Source organism: Fukomys damarensis, unplaced genomic scaffold (assembly GCF_012274545.1).
Source record: "Fukomys damarensis isolate Sample0158 unplaced genomic scaffold, DMR_v1.0_HiC HiC_scaffold_39, whole genome shotgun sequence".
Lineage (NCBI taxonomy): Eukaryota > Metazoa > Chordata > Mammalia > Rodentia > Bathyergidae > Fukomys > Fukomys damarensis.
The window spans coordinates 92,757,216-92,768,068 of NW_022900951.1; positions in this window are offsets into that span (position 1 = coordinate 92,757,216).

A 10,853-nucleotide genomic window follows, 5' to 3' on the forward strand; every position below is an offset into this window, starting at 1 on the left:
AGGCCTCCCGCAGCGTGAGCCACTGACCAGCGTTGGGAGAGAGCTGGAAGGAAGCCTGAGCAGGGCCTCGAGCCTGCAAGCTGAGGCCATGCCCAGGGGTCGGAGGACCCCAGTCCCTGACGGGAGAGGGCAGCTGGATGCCAGCGTATGGAGAGCACAGCCATGTTAACCTGTGATTCACCCGAGCGGTGTGGACGTGCCGTCGCCTATAGCAACGGGCTAGTTCAGCTGGTGGTCTGATCTGTTGCCTAGCAACTGTAAGGGTTTTCTTCTGGAATGTGTGGGTGGTACTCTCGCTCCCGGGAGAGTATAAAAAGAAGAGGTTCTGTAATAAATAAAGCAAGGAACATGAGAAGAAAAGTGCCTCCCGTCTCTCTGTCCTCGTCCTTTCAGGTTTAGGACCTGCTGGCAGGATCCTGACGGCAGGATCCTGACGTCGCAACTCGCGACACCAGCGGAAAGCGGGGCCAGGGTCCACGGGCCACACTTGCCTGCCTGTCTGCCCGAGTGCCCGCCACCCACATCTGGACAGGGGCCTCTGGCTCGGTCTCTGAGCCGAGCCCCACCCACACCATCCCCACCCCAGGACACCTGAGGGCTCCGGGAACCCAGGCCTGGAGCAAGCCTGCTCGGGGCTGGCACAGGAGATGCCCCCTCCCCGGACCAAAGCACGCCCCGCCCCCGAGGGCACCTTTCCAGGCCTGTGGGTTCACCTGGGCAAAACTTGTTTCTGGTGCCCTGGGCTGGGTGACCACTGGGGACATGTAATCTCTGAAACATGCAACAAAGCAGGGTGTGGGTGGGGTTTCGGGTGGGGTTGTCAGGAATCCCAGAGTGCACCCCTGGCCCACCTGCTGCCTGCCTGCCTGTCTCTCCTGCAACTGGTCCATCAACTTTTCTGCTTGGATTCCCAGCACACAGTTGGATCAGAAGGACCCAGGGGATAGCAATTCACAGTTCTTCATGGAGGGTGCGGTACCTGGGCCCCTAGGAAAGGTGTGGGTGGGGCAGGTTCCCAAGATGAAGGTTCTGTGCCTACCACCGCACCACACTTCCTCATAGGGTGTTTTGGCCCTTGGCACTTCTCCCAGTCTGACCTTCCCCTGTCCACCCAGCCATCTGTCCAGTCCGTCTCTTTGTGTCTTTCTCAGGGCCACCCTGTCCCCATGGGCCGCCCTGTCCCCATCGCCATCCCAGTCCTGGCTCTTTACCTGGCTTGCTTTTCTTTCTCTTCTCCTGGTGAGCTGGCTGATTTTTCCATCTCTGTTCCCCAATGTTCCCAGGTCCCCCATGGAACCCAAGATCATGATGTGTGTGCCTCGGGATACGCATGCTTGAATGCTGTGTGGGAAGCAATATACCCACCCACCGAGAGGCATGAAGAGGAACGCCAAAGGTGCCTGACCTCACTCACACTTCCCACATGGAGACCTGAGCCACCCCGGCGCCAAGGGCTTCTTTACCTCTTCTTCTGGGTCCCAAGGTGCCACCTGGAAAGGAAAGGCTAGGGCTCAGGTCTTTCTTGGATTGGGTGTATGTGTCTGCCCCTGGGAGGCTGGGTGTAGGCACAGCAGACAAGGAGTGTGCAGGGGCAAGGTGAATGCCTTTCTTCTGTAGACCATGGCCTTGTGTCTGCCTGGGCCTATGTTTCAGGTGAGCCTGGATTCTTTATTGGAAGACACATTCTGCTGAATTTTGGAAATTTTTCTGCTTTGTAGCCCTAAGAGGGAAGCCTTTCTTCCTGGCCTCATGTTCCAGTGGACTACCTTCTCATTCTTTCCTCAGTCTAGTCTCTCATGCTTGATAAATCCAATATTCTACCTATCACTTGAAAAGGTTTCTTTTAATATATTGCCTTCTTCTCTTGTACCATTCTTGGTTCAGGAATAAGTTCTGATTACTGGTTGGGGAGGATGGAGAAATCTTTCACCTAGTTCTCAGAAGCACCAGGAAACTCCTCCAAAGGCCTGGTCTTCTGAATTTCCTCACTGAGTTCCATCCAGGTGCAAGGCCCAGAACTATATCCTGTTATGTCTTCTCAGATGCAGGTGCATAGTGCCCCTGTGGTTACTGAAACCTGGTGAATGGCACTGTACCTGTCATTCTTTCCTTGGTCACCATTTTGCCCTCATAGGTGTTGGGCTATTTTCACATTGTTTCATGCCAAGGAAAGTCCCTTTTGCCAGCTGCTCTTGAGTACCCAGTCCATACTCCCCAGTACTTCCCCAGTCCTGGATCTCTGCCATGCCCTCAAGGTGGCTCTAATGTTTTCTCAGCCCACTCCCACCTGCACACAACATGCACAGTTATGTATAGTCTGGATTTGCTGAAGGACCATCCCTTTGATTTAACTTCCTAGGATTAAGTGATTTGCTTAATTGTGCCCAGAGACCTGAAGATTATTAAGAAATTCTCACCCATGTTTGTAGTGGGCCAGCATACATCAACTAGGAGCTCATGCTCAAGGATGATGATGCATAATGGTTCACCCAAGAGCAAGCAGAGTTTAGGTGAATTTCTCCAGGCAGTTGCTCTACTATTCCTATTGTGTGAGCTCAAGTTTCAGAATATTTGCATGTTTTTCACTTCCCAATCTCACCAGAAATAGAAATTCATAGTCCATGTAATAAGAACACAAGAAGATCTTAAAATATAGAAAATATTTCTCAATCACTTACAAGAAGGGAAAGAAAAGCACAGGAAAATACTATTGCATAATTTCTCACTTCTGAGTTTCCAGAATAGCATGCCTGTCACAAGAACCTATATTACTATTTCCTAATCTGTGACTGCCTGTTGATGTGGTCCTATGTTTGCTATTTAATTTTTGTGCTGAAATGTCCTTATACATGTTAGTTCTACAGGAGATGTGAGACTGCAGTGCTTGGTGGTCATTGCTTTGACAGCTTTACCCTTTCAATTGTTTTAATCTCAGGGATTCTGCATAAATCAGTGGCTGAGTGCATACTTACCATGTGCAAGGATATGGGTTCCATTCCCAGTACCACAGGAGGAATGTCGAGGGGGAGCCAGATAGGGTGGTGCATGCCTGTAATTCTAGTGACTCAGGAGACTAAGATAATAAAGTGACCTGCTGAGACAACAGAGATCCATGCCAAAAAAGTTATAATCCCATTATAAACACAGCGGTCCTTTGTTTTATAATCTTTGATACCTGAAATTATTTTTTTAAAAAGCTTATTTCTTTCATGAATAATCGTGGCCATTTCAGACTGTATATGAAAGAACTGTAGCAAGATGAAATGTGGCTTCCAAGCATGTCTATTGTATGCTATGCCTACTGTGTCTATGAGGTTGGCACTGTGGTCCTGTGGCTCAGTCTCCTGTGTGGAGCTGGCCTGCATAAGGAAACTTCCACCTGTGCACAGAGCCTGCTTTGGAAGCAGGTGAACAGTAATCAGTGCCTGGGAAAAACCATGGAAGGTATATAGGTAGATGCTCAACAGAGACTGCAATTAAACCCAGTCCCAGTAGTGGTTTCTTCAAAATATCACTGTTCCAGAAATATTTTGAGACCAGTTTTATGAAAAAAGTATAAAAAAATAAGGAGTGATATAGGCTACTTTGCCTTACAGTTCTCCCACATTCTTAAGTAACAGAAAAAGAAAAGTGCTTTCTTCCTTTGTGGGATGTAAGGTTTATTAGTCACTAAAACATGAAATCTTCTAGCTTTTCACTAGCTGTGAAACAGCCTTCCTATCTCAGGATTAACAACTGCAGGGTAATGAATCTGTGGATAACAATGCTTATAAGATCAAGAGTCTTTTATCAAGAATCATGATAGGGACAGAGGTTTAGCTCAGTGGTGCCAATGCCTGCCTGGCAAGCACAAAGTCCTCAGTTCAATCCCCATTTGTGGGGGTGGGGGAGCTGGGGTTTTAGCTCAGTGGTGCTGCTTCGCAAATGCAAGGTCCTGAGTTGGATCCCTGGTACAAAAAAAAAAAAATCATGATAAAGTGCTTTGCACAGTGATGTATGCCATGAATCCCAGACACTCCAGAGGCTGAGGTGGAAGGATCACTTGAGCCCAGAGTCAAGGTCAGTCTGGGAAATACAAGATCCAGCTCAATAAGGAAAAAATGGGGCAACACAGTACGTTTTCAGAGAAGCTGCACCTGTTATAATTTGTTTGTACATCAGTAAATTTGTTGAATACTCTGTCACAATAAAGAGGTTTAAGATTTTTTCCATTAAGTTTATTGGTACATTTAAAGCAAACAATACAGTTACAATTTATCATTGGGATCTTGTACCTTTACATCATATATCTTGGTTCTTATTTTTCCCCATACCCTTGCCCTCCCTTCACCCTTCCCTATTTACAAAGACGTTGTTTCCATTTTTTTCCTTTTTTCATATTTTTTCTTTTCCCTTATTTCCTTTCCCTTCCAAAGATTTTTTTTTTCTTGATTAGAACTGGTGGCCAATTGTTAAGGCTTCTTTATCTAGATGTCCCTCAGAGCCTCATGAGCTCATAGGTAGGGCTTTTGGGAGGTGGTTGGATCTTGGGTATGTGATTCTGGATTAGAGTGTGTGATACTGGGATTAAGGGTGTGTGATAACTCAATTGGTTTAGTATTGTTCTGGGTGTGGATAATGGAAGCCCTGCCCTGCATGTGGGTGGAACCAATCAATAGGTTTATATCCTGGTTGGAATATAAAGGGAGAGAGGGAAGGAAGGCTGCTTGTTGCCTGTCTGTTTTGCTGTGGAACATACCTTCTCTGTGATGCCCCTGTGCCATGCTACCCTGCCTTAGAGCCACCCAACTATGGACTGAAACCTCTATGAACTGTGAACCAAATAAATCTTTCCTCCTTTAACTTTGGGTGTCGGGTATTTTGTCTCAGCAACAAAAATAACTAAGACAGTAGTACATTAAATATTGATATTAAAATAAATGAAAAAGAACTAGAAATAGGTTCAGAGTCATGAAAACATTTTACAACAATAAAACAGGCTTTAAAGGAAACTAAAACAGAACCATGACAAATTTGTTATAGTAATAAAATTTCTATAGAGATTATATACCCCAGTGAAGAAAAATAAATGATGCCAATGACATTAATTTTGTTTTCTTCTGTGATACTCAAGGATGTTTTTATTTTCCTAGGGTGCAGAAATTGCACTAAAAAGATTCATTAATATACTTTATTAGTACATTTTGTAGTAATGCAGTTTATAATCATCTTGTGTACATGTACATAATACTATACAGCTTTTTTCTTTTAAATCTCCTTCCCCTCCTACCCTCCTCTAATTCCCCTTTCCCCATTTTCATTCTTGTTGATATTAGTAAATTTAGCTCATGTTTCTGGCATATAATGTTTACATTTATTGGGGTTATTAGGATCCTGTACATGACATATCCTGTACATGGGGATTATTCTACTTATACTCCTACACCATCCTTAGTCTCTTGGACCTATTTTTAATTTCTTTCTACAATATTTTCTATTTAGTTTGTGGGCTGCTGGGGTTATAATATTTAACTGACTTCTAAAAACGGTGATTTAAACCAGGTGCCAGAGCATACACCAGTAATCCCAGCTCAGAGGAGGGAGGCTGAAGCAGGAAGATCTGAAGTTTGAGTCCAGCCTGGGAACCTTGTCATACAGTAAATTATTAGATTAGATCATTGAATTTTAATGTTGATCTGTTACTTTTTTAAAAAGTAAAAATTTTAGTGAAAATGTTTATTTGACATTTTAGCTAAATGTGTCAGCCAAAGAAGTGCATCTATTATTTCATAGTACTACGCTGTATTTCTTCCCTTAATTCCATTTAGGTTAAGTTAGTATTCTTCTGGTTTTATTTTTCTCTGATTCCTTTTTAAAAAAAGTTTTTTGAGACAGTGTCTTGCTGTGTAGTATGGGCTGGTCTTGAACTCACTATGTAGTGCAGGATGGCCTCGAAGTCGTGGCAATTTTCCTGCCTCATCCTCCTGAGTGCTGGGTTTTCTCTGATCTTTAATAATGCAAAATCATCTATCAATTAAAAGTTAATTTTTAAAATCTTACTGAAAGAAAATTTCATGACATTTCCCAATATGTAAAGCAATGTATTCGCAAAAATATATTGTCTTTTCTATTTATTTGTAAGATTAAATTCAATGGCATTATTTTCTTTATCAAAGATGTGAGCAACTTCTTATGCTTAAGAATGTTTCTAAAAGCTCCACCATTAAAGGCATTTATGGAATTAAATGTACATAAAATGTCTCATATCCTATTCAAGTTAATTAACAGCAAGTGTACACAGATGATTTAGAATGAGGCTGTTAAAGAATTCATAAACTATATTCCCCCAAATTTAAAATAAAACAAATACTACATAAAAAATTCTTTTTTGGTGCCAGGGATGGCACCTATGCCTTGCCCTTGCGCATGCTAGGCAAATGCTCTGCCATGCCACTCAGCCACACTCCTAGACACTAGGTATCCAATTCGTTTTTTTTAAAGGATGAAAATGTGAGAACCCCTGAAAATGTGGGCGTTTGTCTTTCCCTGCCATACAATGCACATGTGAAAATGACTTGCGCTTTTTAGTTCAAACATTCATTAAATGAAATTTTCCTTCTCTAGGGTTAAATTCCAAGTGGCTCAGGCCCTGTACACAAGGGGGCGGGGTCATGCGGTTTAGCAATCAACCCGTCAGCTCAAACCCGACCACCAGACCCCGCCTTGGGCCTGTGAGTAGGAGAACCCTCAAGGGGCTAAAAGCATCCTGTGGCTCCACAGAAATGCTCGTACGCCCACAGACTAGGAATGCCAAGAGAGGTGCTCCTTGGAGGCACTCCCTACATTTGCCAAGCCAGAATATACGCAGTGGTAAAATATAAACAAACAAAGAACAATTCAGCATAATGAAACGCAAGACCCTGGCCGGCTCCACGTCAGCCCGAAGGTTACCCACAGGCAGCCACTACTATGCAAGGTCGCACGCCGGGAAAGGGGAGCCCAAACTGTGTAGGGAAAGGAAAGGCCCCGGCACTAGAAAAGATTGCCCCCGCCTCAGCACCAGGCCCGCGACCTCCCGCGTCAGGGAAACAAACGGGGGAAAGGAAGGCACAGGAGACTAACCTGGCAAAGGCCGAACGCCAGCAGAAAAGATTCTACCTGATTGAGATCAATTGGATCTGCGCAGTGATCAGCTGGATCCTCACTGCGCCCGCTGTTGTAAAGCAAAGCTCTCTGGGCCTGGGGAAGGGCGCCTTCCCCCCACCAACCGGTGTCTGTAGTTTCCCCAGGGCTTGAAGGCAAGCTGTTAGGGGAAGTGTCCGGAATCCGCAAGTTCCAAAGTCTCAGCCCCGCCCAGGGGAGGTGCAGGACACTCTAAGAGCAGCTCAAACGCTCGAAGGGGTTGGGGCGAGGTGGGTTTGGGAAAATCTGTCTTTTCCAATTGCTCTGGAGAACTAATTTGTCTCCCTTCTGTAAGGCTCCTGCTGGGAAGGGGGCAAAAGCCGACTGAAGGAAAAGCAAAATGGAAAGTTTACCCTTCAACTTTGGCAAAAATATTTAGAGGAAAAAGAAACCTTTCAAATGACGCTGTTCAAAGCTCACCATTGGTATGCCTTGAAGTTATTAAACCTTAACTGCTCCCTCCCCAAGGGAGAAGCAGGTTCCCATTCTTTGCCTTGGAGGCGCTGGGGGCCAGCCTCTCTTCAGCAGCCGCCCAGGGGCTGGTCTAGCAGAGCGACAGGGACTCTCAACTCTCAGGTGTCATTCCTCTGGCCTGTACCCTCATGTATTTCTTCCTTACTTTAGAAAAAAGGAGTGCAGTAGCTCCTTGCGACTTATTGTCTCGAGCCGCAAAGTCAGGATCCTGCCAGCAGGTCCCAAACCCGAGGGAAGGACAACAGGAGAGAAAACATTCTCACGGACTTGGTTCCAGGTTCATGCTCTCTTCGTAGCAAGGCCCCGTTTATTTTTCAGGGTGGAGTATATATAGGCTAAAACCGAAACCAAAAGTGTGAATAGGGTGTAACTGACTGCAAAGGTCACAATGCTCTACAAAACAACTATTATGGGTTACATTTGCTAGGCAACAGGTCAGACCACCAGTTGAACTAGCCTGTTGTTATGGGCGACGGCACGTCCACACTGCTCGGGTGAATCACAGGTCAGTATGGCTGTGCTCATGTCGTGTTCCTTCACAGTGCTCTCCATAACTTATAATGAAGACACCTGTAGGGGATCCCAGGAAAACGAAGAAAACTCAGAGAAAAGGAGCGCTAAGATGGGGTGCATACCCATCTAGCACCTTGTTTTCTAAGGGAGCCTGGGGTGTAAATAAACACCTTTTAAATCATTATTTACTGGGCTCCCCAGGCTCTGTGTAACCCATTGGTTACTCAACAATTGACATCGAAGTTTTTGTCATATTTTATTTCCATTGACAATGTGGTTTCAATTTTTAAGAAATATATGTTGGTAGGGCAAGGTGGCACACGCCTGTAATGCCAACTACTCCTGACCTTGAGACAGGAGGATTGTGAATTCGTAATCAGCCTGGGCAACTCAGCAACTCCATGTCCCCAAACAACAAGAACGATGATAGTAATAATAAGGGGCTGGGGATGTAAGGCAGTGTGGAGTCCTGGATTCAATCCCCAGTACCACCAAGCAAAAGAAAGAAAAATAACCCAACAACAACTTCACATGTTTCCAGTGAGAAATGAAGTCACCTTGCCCAGATCCACTATCCTGTGTAAACTCCCTTGAAATAAACTCATTCAAAAGAAATCCTGCACCTCCAGGCAGCACAACTGGGTACCCTCTGCCTCTCTCTCCTCCTGCTTTCCTGTCTCCACCCTCCTTTCACCTCCCCTGCTGGCCTTCACCACCTCAGCTGCTCCAGGACCACCTGCTGCCCGCTACCCCAACCTGGCTTTCTCACTTCCTCCCTGTCTCTTTGGGCAGAGGTGGATGGGGATTATCAGGGAAGACACGGGGGAATGAATAGGTTCACCTGATGCTTTCTCCCAGCCTGGCTGCTCCCCTTTTGCCTTTCAGGTTCAAACACACCCCAGCTGCCTCCTCCTGATGAAAGGCTCTTTAGGGGAGCACTGAGCGCTCCCAATGAATTCACCTGGCAGGAAGTGGGACACAGACAAGGAGCCTCCAGCTCCTCCCAGGCTGAATTATCTCACAAAGGCCTGGGCTCTGGACCCCAGCTGCCCCTCTCTGGATTCCTCCCTGCTTTGGTCCTCATTCCTTGTACAGAGTAGAGGCCATTCTCCCATGCAGGGAATCAAGGCAAAGTGGGTTTTCTGTCTCAATTCCTAGACAGACACAGACAGACAGTAAAGACTCATTGTGCCAGGAAACCAGGGAGGCTAAATGGCTTTTCCAAGGGGAGTTGTTTTAGATTGATATGTGCAGGTATTCCGGGCTGCAAAACCATAGCTCTTTCTGCACAGGAAAAACTACTCGACATCACTCGAGGAATAAATCAGAGACATTTATAGAAAATGGATACAACTTGAAAAAAATTTAAGTGAAGTAAATCAAACGCAGAAGCTTAAATACCATGTTTTGTCTCATATGAGAAACCAAAGTACAAATAAAGAGCAAAATAATTGATTGCCAAAAGGGAACAGGGTGATAGATGTTTTGAAAATGGGGTGGGGGCCAAGAGACAGGGTGGGGGAAGCAGGAAGGGGAAAAATACGTAAAATGATTTAAAATGTGTCATGTACATGTACCAAGAACCCAAAACGAATGTAGTCATTACATGTCCCAAACATGAACTAAAAATAATTATAATAATAATGAATGAAAACTGGGGAAGGGAATCTAGAGATTGAGGGAGGGAGAAGGATGGGGAGGACAAGGGGAATAAAAGAATCAAGATATATTAAGTACCTACTCCCAAAGATAAATGTAAACATCATGTACTGTAAACATACACTAATACAAGCACTTAAAAATAAAATCATTTGTGGTAATGGATTCAAAATTTTGTGAATGTGACAAAAACAGTGATTTATATGTTTTATATGGTATGTGAGTTGCATATCAATATAAAAATAGCAACTAGCCCATGAATTTAAAAAATTTGTGTTAAATATTGATAAGAAATTTCACAATGTGGGCAAATCAGGGTCTGACTATAACTCACAGATCCATCTTTACATATATGTGTAAAAAACACATTTGTGATTTCTGATATAATACAGAGGACAGAACATCAAGTATGAATGTTCTTGCCAAAAAGTATTCCTGAATTTAAGTAGATCCAGGGATCAGAGTAGAAGATATTCTGTTGACTAAGGAACATGTTTTGCACAAGGATGCATATGGTGTAATGTAGAATGTGAATATTTCTAGGACAAATATTAGTCCATTCTCTCATCAAAGGAATGATGGTGAACATAAGGGGGAGTTTGATGGATTAACAAAAGAATAGGAGATATGAAAATCAATGCTCTGTATACATTTTAGCTCCTAATGCAGAACTTTAATACCTGCATTATATTTAGTTTGAACAGGGGAACTGGGCATGTCTGCTTTCACGTCGCGTTAGAGAATAACTAAATTTTTGTAGGCACTGTGATGGTATTATGGCTGTGTTTCCTATATTCATTAGTTAGTGTATGCTACAGTAGACTTTATGTGTTGTATAGCTTGTTAGATTTCATGCATAAAGTCATATGATACTTGAACTATACTTTGAAATACGCCAATTAAGAATTTCAAATGGTTCTGTAGCACCATGCCTGCCTAAGAAGTGCAATGCCATGAGTTCAAGTCTGTGTACAAAAAAAAATTGAATGTACTGATAAATATAAAAATAAAGTAACACATAATTCAAGCTGGGCATGCTGATTCAC